This window comes from Phyllostomus discolor, chromosome 1, assembly GCF_004126475.2.
Source record: "Phyllostomus discolor isolate MPI-MPIP mPhyDis1 chromosome 1, mPhyDis1.pri.v3, whole genome shotgun sequence".
In the NCBI taxonomy this organism is placed as follows: Eukaryota; Metazoa; Chordata; class Mammalia; order Chiroptera; family Phyllostomidae; genus Phyllostomus; species Phyllostomus discolor.
The window spans coordinates 33,822,587-33,848,199 of NC_040903.2; the positions used below are offsets into that span (position 1 = coordinate 33,822,587).

The window sequence follows — 25,613 nt, forward strand, 5'->3', positions numbered from 1 at the left end:
ATTGGTTAACCTCCTTAAGCTTAGAGCAATAGTTCTCATGCCTGGCTGGGCCTCAGACTCCCCTGTAGAAATGCCTAAGACCACCCTAGGTCTCCTGAATCAGAACCACATTTTAGGAATCCAGCGTGGGAGAGACACAAAAAGCCTTCCAGCGCTTCTAAGATTTTGGTGTTCAATCCTTAAAAATCAGCTATAAATATTTAGAACTCATACCTTAAACCTACAGAGATGCATTAAAATATCTTCTAATTCTGACACTGTATAATCTCTCAACAGTTGATTAGAAGATAGGTTGGGGTAGTTTTTAAGGAATGAGCTTTAAAAAAACACATTGGATAAAGATGTAAACAGCATGCTATTAATCTTTTGTATATATGATCAGGAACAGGGAAATTGCCTTTAAAATTATGAATGACCAAAAAGACAATTTCCTGTGGTTTCAAAAATTAGAAATAATGTCAAACCCTTTCTAAAATCTTCCAAAAAAATGCATTCTTGTGTTGAGATCAGAGTTTAAGAAAGCAGGCCATCAGAAGAAAAGTTTCTTCCACCCCATCATATAAATTTCCATAATTGAGTTAGAAGCTAACGATGACAGTGGAAAAGATTTGGCAACCTTGAGTTTGATTGTCCTTCTCTAATTCCTTAAAATTTCCAGTGAGGGAAATACTAAAACTCAGTTGTCATTTATGTAGGCAGCTTATAGAATAGAACTTAAAACTGAGCACGAGACAAGGACCGTACCATGTACACACAGCATCACTGCTGTCTGCAGGGAAACAGGGTTCGCAGCCCGTGTGGGAGAACACCTCTCTCAGTGCTGTACGGATTCCAGTGTTGTACAGGAAGAAGAACTAGCCGAAAATATAATAAAATGTTAACTGTTTACATGTAGATTGTGGAACTAGAGATGACCTAAAATGTTTTCTTCTTTATAGTTTTCTGGGTTTTCACATTTATTACTTTGAAATTAGAACATTTATTTACTTATTTCTTTTTTTAAAAGATATCCTTGACCGGACCAGTGGTTTTCCTTCCATTTCATCTCATCGTTGGCACCAAATTACATTTTCAGAATGAGCGTGGGAGTTGTTTTCCATCAAGTCTACCTAGATGACTAGGGAAGTAAACATTTTCATTTCCACTGGAAGATTATTAAGTGTCTAAGGCTATATGTAGTGAACATGTAAGTTATGAACCTAAATTAAACAAACACTGGGTGAACCCCACCCAGTTTACAAATTAAAGCATTACCAGGCCTAAGGAAGATACTTGTATTTCCTTCCTAGTCCCACCCTCTGGCTTATCTGCCTCCGGAGGAAACCAAGGTTCTAATTTTTGCATTAATCATTCTTTTGCTTTTATTTTCTTTTTTAATCCTCCCTTTGCTTTTAAAATTAGTTCTATGGCATATGTATGGTTCCCTAAAAAAACACTCTTTTAAAGTTTTTTGTTTTTGAGATCTGTAAAAATGGCATCAGTACATATAACTCTTCTGCAGATTGCTTTTTTCACCACTATGCTTCCAAAATTCATCCATATTTCTTCATGTGGAGAAGGTCATTCATATCCAGTGCTGTTTTCCTTTTGTGACTATTTGGGTTTTTCCATTTTTTCTTTTTTTTCTGTGGTGGACACCACCTTTCTGAACATTTTCAGATATGCCTTCCAAAGCACATCTAGGAGGGTTAGGACATACATAGAGAGTAGAACTGTATGTGGCCATTAACTTTATAGCATAATATTAACTTGTTTTTCAAAGTTGCTGGACAAAACTACATTTGTTCCAGCAATGTGTAGTATTTCTTTTGCTCCACATCCTCACAAACACTCGTATTGCCAAACTTTTAATATTTTTGCTATTATTTTTATACATTCTTTTTATCGATGAGTAATATCTAATCCTTCTTGAAGCTATTTGTATTTTCAGCCTGCTTAACATCTTGGGGCTGAAAGTTTCCAAATGTTTACTGTTTACTTTTACAAGTATTTCCTGTTCCAGCTCAGAGGAGATTTGAGGTTTTTTGAGAATTTTGACTCTTGTCTCCAGGCCAGCTTATTACTTACATTGGTGACCAAGGACAATATGGAAGATGTATGGAAAGCTAATTATAGCAGACCTTGTCTGTATGGTGTTTGAAATGTTACTACCATATTTTGCTGTGTACAATGCACAAATTTTTGCCCAAATTTTTGCAGGAAAAATAAGGGTGCGCATTATACATGAGTACTAGTTATTCTGTAACTATATAAATGTTTTTAATTTTTTATTTATGCTTATGCATTAAAAGTATAACTCTAGAAAGCAATAAGGATATCTGTAGGCAAAATAATACCCTGAAATATGATAATCTGTTTAATTTCTAAATATAAGTAAATTTTAAAAATCGGCTTAAAAATTGAAATGAAAGATTTTTTTTCCTGAAAGTTTAGGCCAAAAACATGGGTGTGCATTATATACTGGAGCACATTACACACAGGAAAATACGGTATTTTCTCCTCTACAGAGCTCCTGGGAGTCAGAATTTGATTCTGCCCTTTAAAACTGTGTTAACCATATCAATTATTGCCATCTCCAAAAAATCAAATGTCAAAGTCTCTAAATAAAAACCACGAAATGAATTTCAAATGATTGAATAAAGAAGGAGAAAGAATGTGGGGATGGACAGGAGGTGTAAAAGAGAGAGACTTCCAGACTGTGAGTTTGAAATGGGACGTAAACATGTGAAATCCAACAATGCACTCAAGTGGTGGAACTGCAGTACCATGACCACGGGTGCTGAGCTACATTCCAGAAGCAGGCTGGTATGACTGTACTTTCCTTCACAATGCTTTCTGAGAAATTAGGATGGAATTAGTCCTGTTTTGCAATCAGGAAGGGCTAACTAACTTGTCTACAGAGTCGGAGGAAGGCTCGGATTTCTATTCTGGCAACAGCAGTAAAGGCAGCTTGTGGTGTCGTTAGCACCAAGATTAATTTGGGCTTTTAAAATACTGTATATTCTCCTTATGCTCTATCGATGACAGAAATTCAAAGGGCCCTGGCTGGGCTGCTCAGTGGGTTGGAGCGCTGTCCTGTACACCAAAAGGTTGAGGATTTGATACCCAGTCAGGGCGTACACAGGAGGCAACCAATCAATGTGTGTGTGTGTGTGTGTGTGTGTGTGTGTGTGTCTCTCCCCAACCCCCTTTCTCTTTCTCTAAAATCAGTAAACATATCCTTGAGTGGGGATTAATAAAATTAAAGAAATTCAAAAATATCTCTGAATCACCTATTTGGATTGTTTAGCTCTAATTTTGTCACCGTCACTTTTAGCGATGAATTGGGACTGGGGTCTGGTCTTTCTGGTGTAGCCAGTCCGTTGCTCACCTACTGTGGTCTCTCCAGCCGCACTCCCTTAGTTGCGGCTGCAGCCTTCTTGCAGACCTCCACACACCCCCCGGGAAAGCCTTAGTGTCTGCTAGACACCAAGGCAACAGAGATGATGGAATCTCCCCTTTCAATTTTTGTTCTGACTCCATTTTTGGAGGTGCAGATAAATTGGGGACATTTTTTCAAGTCTGTCCAGTGAGATCTGAGCTCTGACCCTCTGATGCAGTGTAACAGCTCCAGGCACACACAGAACCACTGGCCAGCGCACACTGACAAGCACAATGCTGCACTTGATGCAGGGAGGCAGGAAGACTGAGATGCCAACTCGTGCTTGAATTCATGTCATTCCAACTGGTCGCCAGGGACCATCCCATCCCAATTGCCTCTCACTGCCCCAAGTTGTGTCAGGCAAAGGTGTCATAAGGTTTGGTTTTCGATGTCTCAGCCCTGCTCTGGGATTGCATTGCTCAGTAGAAGGGCTGCCTTTTTCTAAGCTCCATGTGTCTGTATGTGCTCTGTGTAGTTGCTAATTCAGCTTACTGCTGTCCAGGTCCTCCTCTTTAGATTCTCTTTCCTCTTGCCTAGAGGCCCCCTGTTTCGGGAAACCCAGCAGAATTAAGAGCAAAATGAAATTTAAGTTAATGGAGTGAAAAGGTCAAACAGTTAGAAGTCCTGAGTGCAAATCACTCAAAACATCACTGCTGAACTTCCATATTTCTTGTGTGAAAACGGAAGATAATAATACACACCTTTGCCCAACTCACAGATTGGTTGTTAAGTTCATATATTATTGTAGGGACAGCATCTCTAAACCGTGAAGTGCCTGCTGACGGAAGATATCATTGTTCTTTAAACTAGGGTGAGCCAGGCGTTCAGGGGGGCGTCCCCCGAGTGGCAAAATGGTCAGAACAGCTTGTAAGTTTCCCTCTTTCTGGGTTACAGTCCTTTTTTTAAAAGTTTTCTGGAATGGTAAAGCACAATGATTGAAATCAGAACCTTTTTAAAGACATCAAATGCTGTATATATTGCTTCACCAAAAGATGTCTGTCTGGGTAGAAGTTCCCAAGACTAATGAGGTTGGGGGTAGGGGGTGGGGTCAATCTTAAGCACATTTCCTCATTAGCACTTCTACATTGTGGGTTAATTTAACTTAGTTATTGGCATTTTCACTAAAATAATGGTTTCTTTGCTCATTCCTGCACACCAATCTCTAATCTATCCTTTTGCCTATTAATGAGGAAACATTAATAATCTATGAGTTGATGAATAGATTTTTTTCTAGGCTGTGTTGGCCTATGAGAATAATGACCAAATTGAAATTTTGAAATAATTTGTTCATGGGCCTGCCTTCCCCACTAAATTATACGCTCTCCTGTGGGGGATAAGCCATCTCTTCTACATTTATATCTCGCCAGCACTCATTAGAGGTGTCTGGCACTTAATAGGCATGCATTAAATGCCTGTTAAACTGAACTCAACCGATGCTATCTGGCACAACTTGATTTAGGTCGTAAGTTAGGAAGACACTGCTTTGTGTTTCCAGCAGCCAAGACTGGCCATGTCCACATCCAAAATGTAACACTGGACAAAACACCTTTCCAGCCTTCTAACATCTTTGGTCCTCACTGCCCCCAACAGCACAGAGCAGATCCGTGTTTCTGAACTGCATACAGAAACCTCACCCCTCTTATCACGATAGCAGGAAAGTATTTACTGAGTGATTATGACGCACCAGGCACAACCCAAAATGTCTTAAATGCATGAACTCATTTAATTATCTGAGGAATAGGCACTCACAATGTCTCCATTTTACACATATGGAAACTGATATAGATGAACACTTATATATATAACTTTCTCAAGGAGAGGTGTATAACTTTGCCCAAATGTAAATCTAGTGGGTAGCAGAGCGAAGTTTCAAGTCCAGCAAGCCCACGTTGTTAACCACTACACTACATTTCTTCCTTGTATTGAGTAGCTCTGTAGACAGAAGTGCCTTGAGGGGTAGTTGTGGACAGGGGGACCATAAAACAATGTGGTGCCACCTGCCACAAGACTAATGTGCTGTCTGCCCTGTGTCTGCTCTGACTCCCCTGTGGGGTGGGGCTCGTCTGGGAGCAGCGTCTCCCTCCCCATGGCATGTTTCTCGTGGTTGGTGACCAGAGGCAGCTCTGACCCAGCCAGTGATTTCAGGGAATATCACCAGCACCACCAGCCAGGCTGGTTTTCTTTTCCTACGTGCTCTTCTTTAATCGGTACAGACACAACTGAAAGATGCCATTTTATGAATAATATAGTATCCAAATGAGAAAAAGATACAGCATCCAACAGAATGGAATAGAAAGGTGGGCTTCAACCAGACCAGATGGATCTTCATAACTCGTTCCACTACTTAATCCCTACATGCATACAGTCTGGTTGAATGGATTAAGGAGCTCCCTAAAACTGTAGTTGGAACAAGTCTCCCAGAGGTCCAGACTTTCTACATCCATTTACAGAAAGTAGCAAGATGTTACAAAAGCCATTGGAGGGGAGAGTGCCTGTGAATGACTTCCAGCAGTGAATTAACAATTAATCCCAGACATAAAATTCTTTGTATATACACTGACCTCTTTTTATTGATAGCCCAAAGCAAATAATTTTTGGATTATGTTCTAATCCAAAGTTTTGTATGTGGAAACAAAAGGAAATAAGGAAAGATGACAATAAAACCTTAGCCTTCTCTGTGTGGGCTGTAATATAAATGGAGTGTTTAGTCTACCTTCTTAGAAATAAATGGGCAGATAAAAGTGGGCCATCTCATTTCCATGATCTCCTCATAAGAGATCTCCCTGTTTTAAAGGTTGCTTTTCCAAAGGTCTGTCTGTGCCATGATTGTTGGAATTCAAAAAATGTTTTCTCTAGAAAGAACATTATACATTGTAGGTAGAATCCCAGGCTAAACCACCAAAGGGAATGTAACTAAAAATGCTACATGTTTGTTATTGAAGAAAAAAGTAGAAAATAATCCCATTCAAATATCCTAGTAAAATTTAATAAAAATTCATTTCATTTTGAAAGCAAATGTGTAAGAAAAAGTTTAACAAAAATTTGGCTTAGAAAAATGGGGTTTTGGTGCAGATATTGAAGAAGTTTTCAGGGACCTTTTAATGATCTTAGAATAGTCTCTGACACATGGTTGTGTGTGCATTGAATCCCTATGGAATGGATGTAGACTGAACTTCTTATTTTCACTGCAAAACTATGGATTGTCTTTATCTTATGAAGGCATAATAATTAGAGCTGTGTTTGTATCATAGCTAAAATAAAGAGGGGAAAGAGGAAGGAGAGGAATGTTGCAAAGTATTAATGTGAGAATTAGGTTGTTTGAGACACAATTAATACACAATAAAGAGAAAGTCAGAGGTTTCTTTGCATGCTCCTCTCTTCCTCATCCTTCTACCCAAGGGACAAGGAAGGTGATCGATTTTATGCCTTGCACTTCCTGAGCCAGCCACCAAGCAGCACTGTCAGGCAAGAACAGTTTAGTTGTGTTGGCCAGAGCTCTTTGTAGGTAGGGAAGGAAAGAAGCAGAAATAAGGTTTTTATTTTTTTTTAATTTTTTTTAATGTGAATGGATGTATTTTTTTTAAGATTTTATTTATTTATTTATTTATTTATTTATTTATTTTAGGGAGGGAAGGGAGGGAGATAGAGATAGAGACAGAGAGAGAGAAACATCAATGTGCGGTTGCTGGGGGCCATGGCCTGCAACCCAGGCATGTGCCCTGGCTGGGAATCGAACCTGGGACACTATGGTTCCCAGCCTGCGCTCAATCCACTGAGCTATGCCAGCCAGGGCAGGTTTTTATTTTTTAATATACAGGATTAATTCAAAGGGAATGTTTGTACATCTTTAATGGATAGATTGTATGTAGGGGATATATTTTAAGTCCCCATTACTAAATGAAAGTCTTAAAGTGGCATGGAGTAACAGAAAGAGCACTAGGCAAGGAGTCAGACCTGGATTTCAGTTTTAACTCCTCTACTTACTAGTCACACAACCACGGCTGAGGTTTTAAAGCTTATTTGAAGATAGTTCTCTGTAAAATGTGGCCAAGAACGTCCTTCCTTGCCTATTTGCTGTAGTTAGGGTCCAGTGAGATTATACTCAGGAAACAACTTAGAAAACTAAAATGATATACACATTCCAAAAGTGTTACGTTATTTCTTCATCCAGAAAAGTAAAGATGTTGGGCCAGATGACATCTGAGATCATATCTCCTCTACAGTTCTGACAATTAAAATGGCCTGGTGTTGGGAGCCATCCTTCCTGGTTTCAGGGACTGTAGCCTCATTGATGGACAAAAGGGTCCTGTGGCTAGGGCTGAGTGAAGAGGCCTTGGGGCCATGAACCACTGAGGAGACAGAATCTCTCCTCCTGCACCCCTGCCTCTCTCACTTCACCCTTCTTGGCCCCGAAAGATGGCTGGTTAGCCAATGACTGGTAAGATCCCTCAAAGGAGGGACAACCTAAGCCAGGCACAGCCACAAAAAGGGCCATCAGGGAATGATTTAGGGAACTATAGAGAAGGGGCAGAAAGACCCTCGCCCCTTGGCTTTGTCCTCAAAGCCTAAATCGTCATTCTGTCTGTAAGAAGTCTCCTAATGTTTTTGGCTGCTTTGCTCCCCGCACCTGACTCAGCCTGAAAACAATGCCAGAGGCAGCTGTGGCCTTGTAGTGGAACAGACAGCTCCCAGGGGCAAATCCGGCCTGAGAAAGAATGTACATTGTTTCCTTTGAGGCTTGCTCTGCCCTGTTGATATGAACTAGACATTAGAGCTCAAAGCATGGGGAGTGAAACTCCCTGCTTCATGATAATGTCTCAACAACCTTCCCGGGTCAGCATGTCTCACTGACCCCGATCAGAGATAATCCCTGTGTTTCATCAATTATTATTGTAGATGATGTCAGTTTTTCATGACTGTAGCTTTTTGGACATCAATTAATGAGCTTTATGTGCATACTATGTATCTCTGTGAGCTGAACTCAATAAATATGCAGGGAAAGAGGTGCCTGAGGCCTTTCTCCTCTGAGAAAGCCTTCTTTCCCCAAGTGGATCATGTCTTGGTAGACTCATTGTCATCCGTTACGGCCGGGGGTGCTTTGTGGGCAGAGCCCCCCACAGCCTGGGTTTTAATTGATTGTGCTATTCCTCATCAACAGTTGAGTGATGCCCCTGACCTGAGAAAGGGAAGCAGGCTTATTCTTGATTTGCCAAACACTCTGTGCCTAGTTTCTACTTCAAGGGACGACTGGAGAGCCCATGAAACATTCTGAACCTACGTGCTTTTTAATATTCAGCCTATCTGTTAAATGAATATAAACATATAGTTTTTCATCCAACCGGGAACACTGGAGTGTAAAGGGGGTGCTATGAGTACTTACACCAACACAGCAGGCATACATCAGAAGTGTCCCAGGCAAACCTGGACATCTGGTCCCCTTATTTTATGTAAAATGGTAAAATTCTCACTTGGGTGTAGAATAGTAAAAATGTTCCTGTTGAATTTAGGCGTCTATAATGTTACAAATGAGCAAGATGCAGGTCTGTTAGGATCTTAGAGAATAGAATCATAGTAACAGATGGGAGGTTGGTTTTTACTCTTAAGAAAGCATGTTGTGACAACTCTGCCTGGTTCAAGTTAAGGAGAATTTAGGATGGCCTCAAATTTCCTGACCTTCCATTTTTATTGCTGTTGGAATAGGTAGGGCAGAAATTTGTCTGGTGGCATAAATCATGCTTGGACCTCCACCTGCTCTGGGTATTGCTCGTAAGGCTGTGCTAATGCCTAGTAAGTGCAAACATCCATTACCTCTCAAACACGGTTCAGTCCTATGACCAAATACAAACAAAGGAACACAAACTGCTTGTACTAGAGATTTCCATGGGGCACAGCCATGTGCTCAGGGCTTTTCAGACCAGATAATACAGGAGAGCTGAGACTTGTTTAGTAGATTATATGATCAGATCTCCTATTTGAAAATGTCTGATGCCCTAATACACCAACAAATTTGACAAATAGACTTCTGCTATGGGAGTGGGTGGAAATTTCACTATTTTCAAAAGGAAGCCATTAAATGAAAAGAAACTAGCACTACTAAGCTTAGAAGCAAACAACAAAAAGATCAAGTTTCTAAAGAGTTTGTGGGGAAAAAAATGGCATACATAAGTCAAAGTGACAGGTAATATATGTTCTTTTTCTGTCTTAGAGTATATTATTAATTTTTGGTAACTCATTTAGCTTCCTAATTATATTTTGTTTAAGAAAGCACTAATCAGATTAATTAGATCAACAGACTGTGGAGTAGGGAGTTGTACGTGTTTGTTGCAGAGAAGAGGAGGAATGCCGAAAAACTTCAGTGCTGGTGATAGAAATCAGTCTGGTATTTAAAAAATCTCATACAGACACAGCACACGGAGTTCACTGGAAATCAAGTAGATAGAACTGTTGAAATGCTCTGTGGCTGTTCAGTCACTTCAGAATGTTAAGAAAGAGAGTTTCTTTCTAAAAATGTTCTCACTCCCAGTGCCTGATTGTGAATAGGGCTTTCATTTTAAGTCTGGGGATATGTCTTCCTGATTTCTTTTAAAAAATGTATGCTGGGTTCTACCAGACTTTTGCCCGAGCCCTAATTATTTCGGAAGGAGCAGCAGTCAGAGGCCTGCATGGTGTCCCCTGTGCGCCATCCACAGGTGTGCAGGCTGCCCTCTCTGAGGCCGTTGCAACCTGCCCAGCGCAGGCAGGCATGACTTCCTCAGGCTGCTTGTATGTTGTGAAACGTATGAAAAAGACTCTTTGGGAAACATGAAGTTATCTCTTTACACAAATATACTTGAATCAATTATTATTTTTTATGGTCTAATGACCGTTCTTATTTTATGATTGCAATTAGGTAATGGATAAAATGATGTGCACCCGGTGCTTTATAGAGCCCGCGATTATGCCAAAGTCCAGCCATCCGTGTTGCTTGTTGCCATGTGAGTCAGTTACATGGGTCTAATTGATTGTTTCCAGGAACAGGTGTTCAAACTAATGAGGCAAGCAGGCCGTGCCGCTCTCGCCCACTCATTAACTTCACAAAATCATTGAAACGGACGGCCCCACCAGCAAGTCCAGCTCCTGGGAAGACTCTGAACCCACAGTAGGAGACTGTCCCTCTGAGCATCAGACACAGTGCTGCAGCAGGAGGCGGGATGGAGCCTCAGAAGACCTGCACTCTGCTTCCGGCAATATCACCCCGATCTCCACGTGGCTTTGGACAACTCACCTAATTGCTTGGAACCTCCATTTCTTCATCTACAATTGAAGCTTTAACCCTAACCCCACCTGTCTCACAGGGTTGCTGCAGGGTTCACTAAGGTAGATTATGTTAATGAGTAACACCTTAAATTATAAACACTACGTAAACACAAAGTACCATTATTAAGGTTCTAAACCAGATTTCCCGGTGACTCAGAATATAATGTTGGGCAACCGAATGACATCAGGTTTTATAATCATTGAAAGAGGTAAACACATTTTAGAAACCTCACTCAACCTTATAACTAATAAGATTTCTTTTTTTTTCCATGTCCCCCCATTCACAATACAGACCAGGCAAAGGGCCTGGGCTGAGGTGTATATGGGGTGGGTTTACTCTGCCTCCTCTTCCTGTACAGGCAGTGTAGGAACACAGCCTGTGGTAAGCACCAGGAGGCCTTAATAAGATTTCTTAATACATTTTATTTGCTTTGCCAGGGTAATCAATGACAAATATGGAAAAATGAAATGCCTCTAAAATGGACTAGGCCAAATGTAAGAAAATGGCATCGAGAAGGGGAGATCACTAAGACCACACTCTTTAAGTTCCAGAAAATCATTTCAGTCACTATTAAAGTCCTAGTAAAGTACCAAAGAACTCAGCAAAACTTCCAGACGTTCCAAATACTAGACTACAACTCGTGATATCTGTGTCTCCATTTCTTGTGGACAATTCAATATTCCATATCACTTAGAGAAAACGTGGCCCATCTAGCCCACCCCTTCCCCTGCCCCTGTCTCCCACCAACCAGATCTGAAGGGCGGTTGAGTATATAGATGAGGATATTCATTACAGAATCATTTATGGGAATTGGAGGCAGCAGAAATGTCCAACAGGAGAGGATTAGGTAAGCAAAGAGTGTATATAAATAGCAGATTATTTAAAAACCAGTTAGAAATATTGCATTAGAAACACTTGAAATATGACCAGCCATATAGGTACATTTTAAAAATATGGTGTTGAGTTGAAAGAGCAAGAGGGAGAGAGGAGAGCTGATGAAATAGATCGAGATGTAAAACTTAAGCAAGGCCTTGTGTAAGGGAAATTAAGGAATATGTTAACTAATTCAACATGAGCCAAAAGACTTAAAAAACAAAAAAACTGTTGGACTGCCCCATCTTTCAGTGCTAGCCTATGTAAGTCTTTCCAGTGTGTTTTTTGCATGGTGCGGGAATACCTCATGGCTCGCTTAACAGCCTTCGCGCTGCAGCATACAGCAAACCTTAGGCCTTTCTTGTTTTGCAAAGTGCAAAGCGAACGGCTGGCGACTGACCTCCATGACCACTCTGCACGCTCCTCCACACCATCGTCAAATGGCTTTCTAGCCTTCTCTCCTCCAGGTGAAATAACACCAGGTCCTCTTGCTGCTCCTTATAGATTGGATTTTTGTTGTTACTTAGTCATCGAGGAACCCTTTTGAGCTACTTTCAAGGACTCTCCTTTCTTTTAAATTGAAGAGCCTGGATCAGGTACAATGCTAATAGAAGCAGGAGATGATCTGCTGCTTTCTTCACTCCTGCGTGGCAAACCCCAGCTCTGTCCATCTCTCAGCCGTGCTATTCTACTCCCCAGGGAGAGCATGAGGATTACATAATAAAGTGATAAACACTTCCAGGTGTAAGTTACTGAATGAAAGTCTTTTTCTAAAACAAATTTCACCACCGGGCACCAGTAGACTAGATGTTGGAAAGCAGTGAGGAGATGTAAGAGCTAGGGAAGATCCTTCATGTAAATTTCCTTAGGGAGAAACCACACAGGAAGGAAACGAAAACACATCAACAAAGACTGAACTATCTAAGCAGATCTGTCATGTCCTGAAGAATTCTAGGAAACTCCCATCATAATCCGTCTAGATCTAATAGCTGGAACTTTCTGCCTGCCATTCGTCCCTGCCCAGTCTGCACCCTGAGATTAGAACTGATGGATGTCTGCCCTAGGTTGCTTTTGGTTTTGTTTTTTGTTTTTCACATAAAAGCAGTTCTGAAAGATCTGGCAGGGGTTTCATGTTTGGTCACAGTTTATCAGAATGACTGAAGCAGATTACAGGAAATTATTTGAGGATGGGTAAAAATTAACTTCTCTGCTTTCAAAAGAGCGGCTATTGCTCTGCAAACATGACTGTCAGCTAACACTGGAACCTGAAGCGGTGTCACTTGCCTCGTGACGAACAATTCCTCGAACCCCCAGCATTCATACCGAACTTCTTTTTGGCAAGCCAGTATAAATATACAGCTCTCTGTCTGGGCAGGACAGATGCAGTGCTTCCCATAGGGAAACAGAGTCACGGTGGGAGAGAGTGACTTGGCAGAGAGGCCAGAACGAGGCCCGGGCAGGCTCAAGTTCATAGTCAGCTCAGCCACCAACTAATCCTAAAATTTAAGGCAAGGTCACTTTACTTTCTTGTACCTTTGTGAATTGTATTCATAGGACACCATATAGTTCATTGCTCAGGCCAAGTATTTTTGAGAATAAACGGGGGTGCTATTAATAACCCACTGGGGCAAGGAAACTTCTGGGATACTTCCTATATTAAAATTCCATTACAGCTGAAAATAAAACCCAGGTTCCTGATCATCAGCCCCATACTCTGCTCCCCAGGCCGGGCTGGTACTCTGCTCCCCAGGCCAGGATTTCTTCTGCCAGGACTTAATCTACACTGGAGTTCTGAGGAAGGGTGTTCAATGACAGAATCCACGAAGGCCCTTTCCCAGCAAATAAAAAGGACAGCCTGACCTGTACCTGCTTGCTCGTGTACTCCAAAACCCCAAACCCCAAGCCCCAAATCCGATGGTGTGTTCAGAGTCAATAGCACTGGAATGACAAATCCAAACAGCAGCAGGAAACCAGCGTTGGCTCCACCCCATGCCAACAGGCTAATCCTTTCCCCCAGAGCTTGAATCTCCTGTCTCCTGGTCCCCTGGGGCTCAGGATGGTGCTTACCTTCCCCTCCCCTCCTTGTTGCTGTTCTCACCAGCAAAGATGTGCCCTCTGCCCAGCTGCCCTGGGCTCCCAGCCGTCTGAGACTCTGCCCAGAGGGAGGGTAATTACACACCTGGCCACACCCCTCTTCGGAGGCAGGAGGTGCCATATGCAGCTGCCACTGCGCAATCTCGGCTCTCCAATGGAAAAAAGGGCCGTCAAGGGCCCAAAGTCACAGGAACTGCAGGAAGCGGGGTTCCTTGTCACTAAGGCAGGGCACCCTGTTCTGCCAGGAACAGCCTTCTGCTCCAGAGAAGGAACCAGGGAAAATTTATAAAGCTCTGTGAGCAGAATTTCTTGACATTTTAATGGCCTTACGGTAGCTCTCCATTTTTTCAGAGAGATAAACAACAGCCATCTCTGATGAGGACGAATACATTTAACAAAAAAGAAACCTCTCAGGGCCCACAGTCCACAGGGAATTCTCTATAGGATGTGATTAGAGGAATTCTACTGAAAACCCTCAATCTTGGTATATTTTGCCCCAGCAAGTTGCTTGGAATTCTGACCAGTAGAGATTATAAATTTTGCCTGAAACTTTCATTTTCCTGATTGTTATGGAGAGTAATTATATCACATTTCAAAGAACTCCCAGATACATTATCTTGCTGGAACCTATTTAATATGCCAAGGAGAGACATAACTCATTAAACAATTATTGTCTATTAACATCAAAACTTTAATTAGCTTTCAGAAATGGGTAAGCAAAGCCTTGAAGAGATGAGACCCTGGAATCAGGCACGTCTACATTGGAGGACAGACAGGAAACTACCTACAACCTGGCCAGCCGAGCCAGCCGTGGGTACCCTGGCATCAAAACAGGTGCCCAGGTAAGGGACGGGCGAGAAGCGCAGAAGCCACAGAGACAGACTTCACCCACTCGAGCTTTTGCCCGATGTTGCCCGGGAAATCACTTTGAAAAGACCCTGGGGTGCCAGATAGACTCGCCCTGGTGCTGACAACTCAGGCCAATTTCTGAAAGAACAACCTGGCCGTCCGCCAGGGCAGAGTGTCTGGTGCGTCTGCCATGATTCTTTTTAATAATTATAATCCTCCGGCTCATGCTAGATATTATGCAGAGAACAAAAGGAAGCTATTAGTTTTGAAACATCCCTTCTCACCATCCCTTCTCACATGTTAGCACAGTCCTGAAATAATGCACCGTTGAGACTCTGAGTAATGCTTCCGCTGGCCGCCCCAGAGCATGCCTGCGTTCCAAGAATGCTTGAAGCACGCCGCACGCCCTGTCCTAGCAAGGGCTGGAAGCGTGGTTTTGAGGACCCAGGGGCCATGGCCTCTCGGGTCCCTCCTTCTCAAAGTCCTATTGCTGTCATCCCTATACCCCAGGGTTCATGGTCCAGTGGCCAGGGCAGACCCCACCCTCTCTCTGGGCCTCATCGTCCTCACATGTGAAGTGAGGGGTTTGGATTTCACATCAGAATCACTTGAGGAGTTTCAGAAAACAGCGTCAGGCTACACACCCAGGGGTTCTGATTGAATTGGTCAGGGTAGGGCCCAGTCCCAGGTTTGACACTGAGTTAGAGGATCTTGGGGACCCTCCCAGTTCTACAGAAGTCCACAATCCTGACAGTCTGCTCCTCTGCTTTATCTACTGAACTATTTTTTTCCAGATATAATAATTTTTAAAAAGATTTTATTTAATTTCTTTTAGAGAGAGGGGGAGGGAGGAAGGGAGGAAGAGAGGAAGAGAAACATCGACGTGTGAGAGAAACATTGATTCATTGCCTCTTGCACACCCCCAACCGGGGACCTGTCCCACAACCCAGGCATGTGCCCTGACCAGGAATTGAACTGGTGACTTTTCACTTTGTGGGAAAATGACCAACCCACTGAGCTACCACAGTCAGGGAGACATACTTTTTTTTTCAGTATTTTGCATAAGCTGATTTTTAGAGATGCTTTTCGTTATTTTAAAAAATATATATTGTTCAAGTATTGTTTGTTGGGGCATACTTAGCATATAATATTGTAATCTTTATAGTGTGCAATCTGATAAATTGTCACTCATACGAAGTGGTTATCACAATCACGATAGTGAACATACCTACCATTGCCAAGTTTTCCATGACCCTTGGCAATCCTCCCAACCTCTTCTCCCTGCCCTCCTTTCCCAGGTAATCACTGATCCAGTTTCTCTTCCTATCAATTAGTTTGCATTTTCTATTTCTATCATTTTATATCAGTGGAATCATACAGTATGTACTGTTTTTTTCCCTGGCCTCTTATTAGTTTTGTCCTTGTACTTTAGATGTCAAGAGCTTTGAGAACAGGAGCCACCTTTCACTTCTTTTCCTCTTCTTCCTGGTCCCCAACTTATCTCTGCTCAGAGAAGCCCCTTAATTATTATTTGCTTGATTGAAATCAGACCTTAATGACCTTACGATTGAGCTTCAGTCCGGCAGCTGAGAAGTGCCTGCCGTGTTAAGGGTCTCAACTTCCCACAACTTCTCTGTAGGCTCCTAGTCCTCAGCTTCAGCTTAGTTAAAAAAATAAATAATGCACTGGCTGCAGCCAGAGGTCTTCATTTAGGAGCTGGTCTTCTGGTGATCCAGAAAATGAACATCAAGGTGTGTGTTGGGTCAAAGGGGTGAGGAAACTGCCTGGGAAGGCCTCTTGGCTTTCACCAGATTCCTACTCTTCATCCCAGGGTTCTTGGCCCAAGGGAGACACTGTGGAACTAATGCCATGCTTTATTCCTAATTATATTCATATATGCATTTTGTGAATATGCTGTCTAATTATAAATCCTCTGCTATCTACTCCCGCTTCTCCCGCCTTTCCTCCTCCCCAGTATCTTTACTTCATTCTCTGACCCTTCTTGACTAAATACACTTCAGACCCTGCCGAGTGAAGTGCTACTTCATGAAAATGTTTTGCATTCCTCTTCTCTTTAAGACCGTCTCACCTAAGCTATGTGGTATGTTATCCCTTTTTATTCAATAATTCTTATTCTACTTTACTTATCACTTTATCTGGATACCATTGTGCTCAAATATAGCAAACCTACATTTCTTCAAAACCCCAGAGCGTGGGATTTCTTCTCACCTTAGTCAAGATCAATATTTTCATTTTCAAAACTGGTAAGTATAATGAGAACCAAAAATAAAAATAAATAGCAATGCAAATTAATAGTCGATCCACCTGTACTCAGTCCAGAAATACCTTCCCTTCCCTGCTACACTGAACACAAAAAATACTTTGAAATGACATTATGCTGATTTTAGACTGAGATGTAGAACAGCAATATTGGCTTCTAAATGACAAATTCATATGCAATCTGGCACAGTCCTACCAGCGCTGGTTTCAAAGAGTCTTTCAGAGATAGGAGAGAGTGAGAAAACACCCTACCTACCGACCAAAAGGCCAACATAGATAACCTCTCCCTCAAATTCACCTCCCCTCTGTGGGTTTGCTCCAAATCCACCCCAACACTTATATGGATCTGACATCTTACGTCCAGCAGCATTCCCTGGCTCCCTGCTTCAGACCAGCTCTTAACTTTCATTCTCCCTTTTACCTCCACCTTTTCCCAACAGAATAGCAAATATCATAACTATAGCATTGCAGTCGCTTCTAGACAAAGTTCACTTCCTCTGCATTAAAGGCAAAGCCCCTGAAATCTACTTACGTGGAAGTGGCACAGGCTGCTTTGGAAGCTGAGTTCTCGGATGCCAGCCTGCTTAAATAGCTGGGCTGCCTGACCCAGGCTGTTGACAGCACGATATTTATGCCCGTGAGTTGACGCTCAAGCAAGGACCTGAAAAGCCTGCAGCGTGGGCAGGAAGAAAACAACTGAAAGTATGCCGAGGTTACATCTCTCCTGGTTATTCAGGTTTGCTATTCAGGTGGTGACTTAATGTGACTCTCATGGAACTTTCTCGGCACTGCCTTCTTGTTCCTGATCTCCTTCTTAGCCAAGTAAGACTCTTCACCAAGACTGGATGAAAAAGATGCAGCTGAGAAAAGGAAGACACACACAGGATCCTGGAGCCTTGTGCCAAGTCCCTTATTTTGACTGGGCTTCCAGTTAGATGTTTTCTCATTTCAAAGCATAGGCTTGGTGAGGCTGATTTCACAGTTCTGGGGGCTGGGTGCCAGGCTACAAGCCTGGACAATTGCCCAATCAATGAAAAGTTTTTTTGTTTTCAGGCACAGAATGTACAAACAAAGAAGAGTTATAAGGGAGGTTTGGGCTAGGATGGTACAATTTTAGGTCCCTTTAAAAAACAATTGTCACTTCTTTCCCCCTGCATCTGTACTTCCCTCCCGATGTCCCCTCCCTTTCCTTTGTTAATAAAATTCCTATCTCAGAGTTGAGAGCACAAATAAAAAGCCAGTGTGTAAGCAAGCCTGTGGAAAGATGCTCTCCAAGTGTGAGAGAGTGTTCAGTGGCTCGTGTGACCACAGTGGAAATGTTCCTAAGTGTGAGGGTATGTGTGTGGGAGTGGAGACGCGATTAGTCAATGTTTATCTGTAGTTTATAGCTAGATACAGCAGGTAATACTCAAATGTGGAATGCTAAATGCATTAAGTGGAAGTGATTTCGCGAGGATAAAGGAAGGGAGACAGGGTTTGGTGAGATCATTTATAGGAGTATCTACTTGCATGCATTTGCTGGTACATAGCACAGACTGGTAAGTGCCACCCAGATACACACGTCTTATAGTTTTCACTTCACTGGAGAAAGAAAAGGCCCACTTGATTCTCTTGGGAACAGTGGCTGTCTGTGAAAGAAGAGCAGCAGTCATTCAGAATATTTCTTTCCTTCTTGGGAAGGGGGATAATGGTAATAAAACATGTGTGGGAGAAAAGGAGAGACAGGGGGCCTAGCCTGCCCCATCCCTGGTTACCAGAGGAATTCTTTTGTTTTCTGCCTAATTCATTGCCTAATTTTTGACCACTGTATGGCCAAATCAGAGTTCTTGCCTCCCAGATTTCTTGAAAGCGGGGTCTATATCTTGATCATCTTTTGACATCCACAGTGCCTGGCACAAATTATTATGACAATAAAAATGAGGATGATGGGGATAATGATGAAGATGATCATCCTCCTCCTCATTGTCTAGAATCTAGAGAAACTGACTATATGCCAGTTCCCATGCAAAACACTTTATAGTTAGTTTCTTTTTTTTAAGATTTTATTTATTTATTTTTAGAGAGGGAAGGGAGAGAGAAAGGGAGAGAGAGAGAGAAACATCAATATGCGGTTGCTGGGGGCCATGGCCTGCAACCTAGGCATGTGCCCTGACTGGGAATCGAACCTGCGATGCCTGGTTCACAGCCCGCGCTCAATCCACTGAGCTATGCCAGCCAGGGCTACAGTTAGTTTCTTTATTTACTCCTTACAACTTTGTGAGTTAATTTTTTATTATTGTAATTTTACAGATGAGGAAACTGATGCTTGGAAAGATTAAATCACTTCCCCGAGGCTATAGCAAGTGGTAGAGGTGGAATTTGAACCCAGAATTTTGGATTCCAGAGTCTGGGTTTACGCTCAGGACTGGCTTGAACCAATACTAAAAAAGTTGCCTAAGAATGTTTTCACTTATCCTTATTTCTTTACGTGTTTATCATCTGTCTTCTAGAATGTGACTTCCATGACTTCAGTGACCTTGCCTACCTTGTCCATTCCTGTGACCCCAGCACCCAGCAGTGTTTGACATGTAGTAGGTGCTCAATAAATATGTGCTATTTACTCAGTTTCTAAATTCCTTTAAGGCCATGTAACCCAACAGACAGAGGACATGGTGTTATCAGAGTCTCATCTTGATTCTGATGCATTGCTTTTGCTCTTGTATAATGTGTTGGCTTCAAGCTATTTCCCTTTATGCAGTGTATCATGGAGATGAAACTAAAAGTGACCAAAACCATACAGCAGTTTTACATCACTTGAGAATTCTGCAGGTATGTGGTTTCAGGTTGTTTAGAGGTGCAGTGAAGTCACCAAGAACCCACACGTTTTCTGTTTTTCACGCTGTAGCCCTTGGTGTGATGGTGTGGACTCCTCTCACTGTGGCCAGATTGCTGCTGTGGCTCCGAACATCATGTCCTGAAACAAACATTCAGAGCAGGCAGGACATGGGCTTCCTCCTTAGTATCTTTTTTTGGTTGTTAGAGAGAAAAATCTTTGCAGAAGCCACTAAAAGAATTCCAGTTATGGCTCCTGGCTGAAAACTGGGCCAAATGACCTCCACATTGGCCACACCCATCACCTGCAAAGAGGAAGTGAAGCGGGTTGAGCATGGGACATTTCAAGGGGCCAAGGGAAGGACCCACCTTCCCCAGACAAATTTCCATGATAGCTGAACAAAATCCGGATTCAGATAACAAGGAAGAAGTAGAAAAGTGCGCCAATGGCCAATCCAAGAAGTCCTCTAAAGTGTGAAAACCCAAAGTGCTTTATAGCTTGAGCACCAGTCTCAGCCATGGCTATGAGGTCTCACTATAATAGTCCTCTGTTTCTGTGCACTTTGTTTTTTTTTTTTTAATCCTCACCCAAGGACATGTTTCTATTGATTTGAAAGAGAGAGAGAGAGAGAGAGAGAGAGAGAGAGAGAAACATCAATGTGAGAGAGAAAAATCAATCGGTTGCCTCCCATATGTGCCCTGACCAGGGATTGAACTCATAAACTTCTGGTATACAGACGATGCTCCAGCCAACTCAGCCACTCGGCCAGGACTGTGCAGTTTGTTTTTAATAAGTTTTCTTTGGCTCCGAGCAAAATTAAAACTATTAAACTATTTCAGCAACCCACAATTAAGGTAAGTAGCTGGCCACAGTGATTTTTTTCCTACAGGTTTAGATCCTAGGTCTTTGTATCACTACTTACTTTCTGCATGTGCAGGGAATAACACAATCTATCAGCATCTTATCTTCTCCCATGTCAGATGGGATTGATGCTGCTGCTGATTTCTTAGAAATATCAATTCCAATACTGCAGCCAATTATAAAAAGATTGCAAAACTGCCTCCAGGCTTTAAGGCTTATTTTCCTACTTCTCCTCCTGTCTATTACATTTCAGTGGAATTCCATAATCCCACATGTTTGCATCTGTCTTTGCCTGGAGACTCCAGCTGCTACCTGGAGTGTGTAAACTAAAAACATATGGGCTGATACAGTAATTCTCACACAGTTCTTTCTCTCCTGGTGTTTAGTGAGCTTTAAATGAACACCTGCAATGAGGTAGTTGTTTTCCTTCTCTGTGCTATTCTGGACCTTTCCCTTGCGATGCGCTTCAGGAACTCCGTTCTCTGTCATCACAGGTGAAGTGAGCTAGATGTTATGCTCCACAAGCAAAGAACAATATCTGGGAGACGGCAGGTGCTTGGTAAGCATTTGCTGAGTGACTGGAAGAGTGGTGGAAAGAAAAAGAGTGAGGGCTTCTGAATCATGCAGACTTGGATCCGAATCTCACCTCCACCATTTACCACCTATGTGATCCAGGGCAAGTTGTGTGACTTCTCTTAGACTCAGTATCCTCATCTGTAAAATGGGGATCATGATGCTTATCTTGTAGTTTTCCTGTAAGGACTAAAGATAATATATGTTAATCAGTTAGCATAATGCTTAGAACACAGTATATGCCCAAGAAGTGGTAGCTACTGCTGACAGTAACAAGAACAAGCCAGATTTTCCTAAGTCATCTTTGTGCAGTGCACACACGTATGGTAGGCATGAGGTGGTTAAACCTAAACCCCTCAAGTGCTACACCAAGCAGGGTGTTTGGTAGAGCCACCTAGAAGACAGTGATATCTGCACAGTGGGGGGAGCTCTTTTCTTCCTGCCAAAAGCCGGAGGTTGTGGAAGTGCAGAGAGCCACTTTATGAAAGGGAGTACAGGGAATTGAGCAGTGGTGCAGAGAGAAAAAGGTCCATTCCTTGGCGAACAGAAAACTACCACGGGCATTTAAGAAAATTTACTGTGAAGAATATAAACCCCCCAATAGGGTTAGACTTGCAAAGAAGCAAATTAGGAAGATGGGTAGCCAGTTATAGAAACATATTTGCTGAAAATTCTGTCCCAAGATAGGAAGTTACAGAAAGAAAGACTGAGAATTCTCTGCAGATGGTGTGGAAATTCTGACTCCCCGCGTGCCCGGCCTGGCCCAGCCTGGCTGGGTGAGGAACAGTGTGGAGACAGAAGAAGACCAGCAGATGACAGAGCACTGGGACCCAGAAGGGGATGCAGGCTGGCCTAGGCTGCAGGTGTTTCCCGTGGCTGCTCCTGGTGGAGGGTTTCACAGGTTCCCTGGTGGAGAGGGACTGGAAGTCTTAACATCACCACTCTCTGTACTCTTTGTTGTTTTTTGCATACATAATAATGATTAGATCATCCTTTCGGCTTTTCATTCTAAGCATGCATTCCAATGTCTTACTTAATTCATGTGCTGTCCTCGTGGAGGCCTGAGCCAGCTGATGACTGGAAGGTAGGCTACTTACACCTATAGCAACGCCCATCACAGAAGGTGCCTGGGGAAGGCTGTTCCATCTGGTATGACCCATGTTGCCTTTGCTCTTTGACTTAAGAACCACAGTTTCTTCTTTGTTCCATTTTGTTTCACCCGGAGTCTAATGAAGAGGGAAGTCATGAGTATTGTTTTCCTTCAAAAACCCACTCACGCTCTTGGTTGGAGAAGGTCTTTGGTAACAGGGAGCGTCACCCTGTCTGTGCAAGGAGGAAGCAGGGAGGCATCTTTCTTCCCCGTGAATGCTGCATTTCTCTCCCTCTCCCTCTCCCTCTCTCTTTCTCTCAACATGAGGACTTGCTGTTGCTGGTGGAGCAGCACCAGAAGCAGCACAATGACATTCTCAAGAGGGGTGGGGGTGGAGCCTCACCTCAGTGGCTGCCTCTGTCATGAATGATGGGAAGATATTGCAGGTTGGGGCCACCTCAGCCTGACTGTAATCCCCTAACACACAGGGTGAGGACAGAGTGCCACCACACCCACTACTGAACTTTCAGGGATGGGCCCTGTGCTTTTAGAAAACAAGGGGTGGGGAGCTCTCTGGTGGAGAGCTTGCTGGACTGGGTGTCAAATGCGGGCACAGTTCTTGCTCCCATCTCCTGCGTGGCTCAACCTTTGCTACCAAGACTCACGGAGCCCCGGCAGGAGAGGAAGAGCAGGGTCCACCCCCACCCCACGGGGTGTACCCAACCTGGTGCTCTGAGCACCATTTATATGACACTTGATTTTTGTAAATGCTTTTACTTGGGAAGAGGGAGGAATAAGGAAGGAGACTGGAGCTAACAAAAAAATATAAAGTTTGAAGACTATATATATAGTCATGTTTGACACAATAAAGAAAGGGATGAAAATAAGTTAGGGTAAAACTGTGGATCAGCTGAAGGGAAAGAAGGAGGTTTAATTAGAAGCTACAGGCCTTTCTTCCCTCCCTTTTGTCCCCCACCTCAGAGACACCAAGGTCGAGTTGCTGTGTGACTTTGGAAGCTCATATCTCTCCGTGCCTCTCTATGAGGAAGGAGTAGAACTAGCTGATCTCTCTTGAGGTCCTTCCTGTTTTAATCTTCCGTCCTCCAAGGGGAGAGTCAGGAGCAGGCTGATGTAGAGGAAGGACCCTGCGCAGCCATAGGGGAGGTCAGCTATTCCACTAGGACTGAGAGAAAGTTTCAGTGCACAGGTACCACTTCACCACCATTAGAAACTTGAACCATTCCACTCCCTTGGTCAGCAGCCACCCACAAGGGTCCCAAGTCCTCCTCCTCAAAGACTTGGGCCTCCTTGGGCCTCCTTAGTCCTCCTAGGGTCTAGCAACAAAAAGGTAACACCTGGCACTGTGTGTGTGTAGGGGGAGTGACCAGGATCCTGCTCCAGCTACAAGGCTTTTACCAGGAGTTTGGTCAGTTCCCGGCCCGGACTGCAATCTAGGGAGACAACTTGAAAGAGAAAACCTTTGAGGGGAGGGGTAGGAGGAAGAAAAGGAAGAAAGGAAGGATGGGAGGAAGGGAGGGAAGGTGAGAGGAAAGGAGGGAGGAACTGTAGATCATTCCTGAAAAAAAAAATGTCCATAGGTCTTGATTTCTTCTTTCGGCAAAAGTATGCCATGGTCTGATTTTGTTAACTAATTCAAGGCAGTTCTGCTCTGTGCATTTCAGCAAAACCCTGCCTTCTTCGTGGTTTCCGTAGTGAGGCCCTGGCAGTGTGGTGGGTAATGATTTGAGTTGTCTTGTAAAATGTCTTCTGATGTGGCGAATTATAAAAATGGTGGGTGGCATGCACTCCTGCATCTGACTTTCACCTCTCTGGAGAGTCAGCTTGCAGACTAGTCTTTCCAATAAGTTCTGAGCAACCTGTAAGAGGCCCTGGTGTCCTGGCTCATTGGCCAGGGCTGATGACCCTGACTTTGTTCTCTGACTCAGAGGGAAATGAACTCTGCATTCTTCATGACACTCCTAGTAGATGCCCCCTCTCTCCTGGGGCCAGATCTCATGCTAAGGACAAGATAGGATGGGGTCAGGGCTCAGAGAAAAGGCTTTGGAGACAGTGTAGACCTGGTTCAAACCCAGGGTGACCAACCTTCCTGGCTTCCCAAGAACTGTCCCGGTTTTAGTGCTGAAAGTGCTGCATCAGCCTATGTGGCTGATGTAGTCCCAGGTGGGCGGTCACACCCTCCTAGTTCTGTCACTTCCTAGCCAGTAACTGAACCTCTGTGAACCTTAATTTCTTCACATGTGAAGTGAGGATAATGATAACCTCATGGGGTATTTTAGAAGTAGGGTTGATATCAATCCAAAGATTTTTTTGCAAAAGAAATGAGAGGATAGGGTGACAGAAAATAATGTCTTTTTGTCTCTGTTCTGAAAAGGAGTATCTGTCTCCTCTTCCCAATATATTTCGACTTTTCCAAGTGTAGGTGTGAGGGCAGCACTTGAGGATCCCGACAGTTTTCAGAAAGCCTAGCACACCCTGATTTACCCAGGAGGGTGGATTAAAGATTCTACCAGTCCTGTGATTATCAGATGTGGATAAATGGCAGAAGCAGTCAGCTGCCTGCTTGCTGAAGTCACTTTTAGCCGCTACTACTTGGAAGTCAAAATAAGGGATTATGGAGCCTTTTCTTTTTAGCGTCTTTGTTGCCCTTCAGCCATTGTCCACAGAGATGCTTAACTAATAGCCACGTTCTGAATGACTGTTTGGTAGTAACTACTGTTTCAGGGCTGAAAAAGGACAAGAAGTCAATGTTTTCAAAGGATTCCTTTGCAAGACATTTGCGGCGTAAGGGTGGATTTCACAGGCATCTTAATCCCTGGCAGGACAGGCTGAGGGCTGTCTTGGAGACCAGAAGCAGCAAGCAAGAACTCCGATAACAATAAGGGAGGGGTGGGAGTTATTATTCGAATGCCCTGATAGAAGAAGGCCTTAGTCAAAGACACCATAGAAAACAAGCTGCAGGCTGATAGGGAGTATTTCGAACAGGAAGGTGTCAAAGGGATCCAGCCTTTTCTGAGGAATGAAACAACAAGGTGAAATGGTCCTTCACAATTGAGCAGAGCTTTGTCAGCACACACAACAGGCGGGAGCTCTAAGTGGGAAGATGCCAAGGGCTGGGGATTATGTGAAGTGCAAATATCTTCACCATTCCAGCCTTCCCACCCCCATCACAAATAAAGTAAGAATCTGTTAAAATTAGTGCCAGATTCTGATTGAAAGTAGAAGTCTTCAAAATTTGGAAAATTCGGCATGCAAGCCTCTGGTACCAGTGATAACTGACAAGTTCATGTTTGAGGCAAGTAATGCACAATTTTACATAATTAGGACACCTCTGAGAGTAGAGAGCAGAAAGGACTCTCCATCAGAGTTCACTAATTTACATAAACATTAGTGTGATCAGTGGTCTCCAATCCTATTTCCATTCTAAATTCAACGAGGGGCGGAA

The 25,613-nt window shown here is 43.1% G+C and overlaps 1 protein-coding gene and 1 non-coding gene across 4 annotated transcripts in view; both read right to left on the reverse strand.

Annotated features, from left to right (window-relative positions):
- HOPX (HOP homeobox) overlaps positions 1-17,810 on the reverse strand; it is a 29,558-nt gene extending 11,748 nt beyond the window's left edge. Inside the window, exons 1-2 of one of the 3 annotated variants that reach the window (XM_036020941.1) lie at positions 17,347-17,714; positions 8,700-8,702 (exon numbers count right to left, since the gene is read on the reverse strand). The gene's annotated coding sequence lies outside the window, so the exon portion shown is untranslated. Of the gene's footprint in view, positions 1-8,699; positions 8,703-13,658; positions 13,744-17,346 lie in introns of those variants that run through there. The other 2 variants (XM_028506863.2, XM_036020937.1) reach the window with 2 other exon arrangements.
- LOC114493695 lies at positions 10,985-11,116 on the reverse strand. The gene has a single exon (XR_003684304.1). It is a non-coding gene; the product is annotated as a small nucleolar RNA SNORA51 (small nucleolar RNA).
- Positions 17,811-25,613: the final 7,803 nt, after the last annotated feature.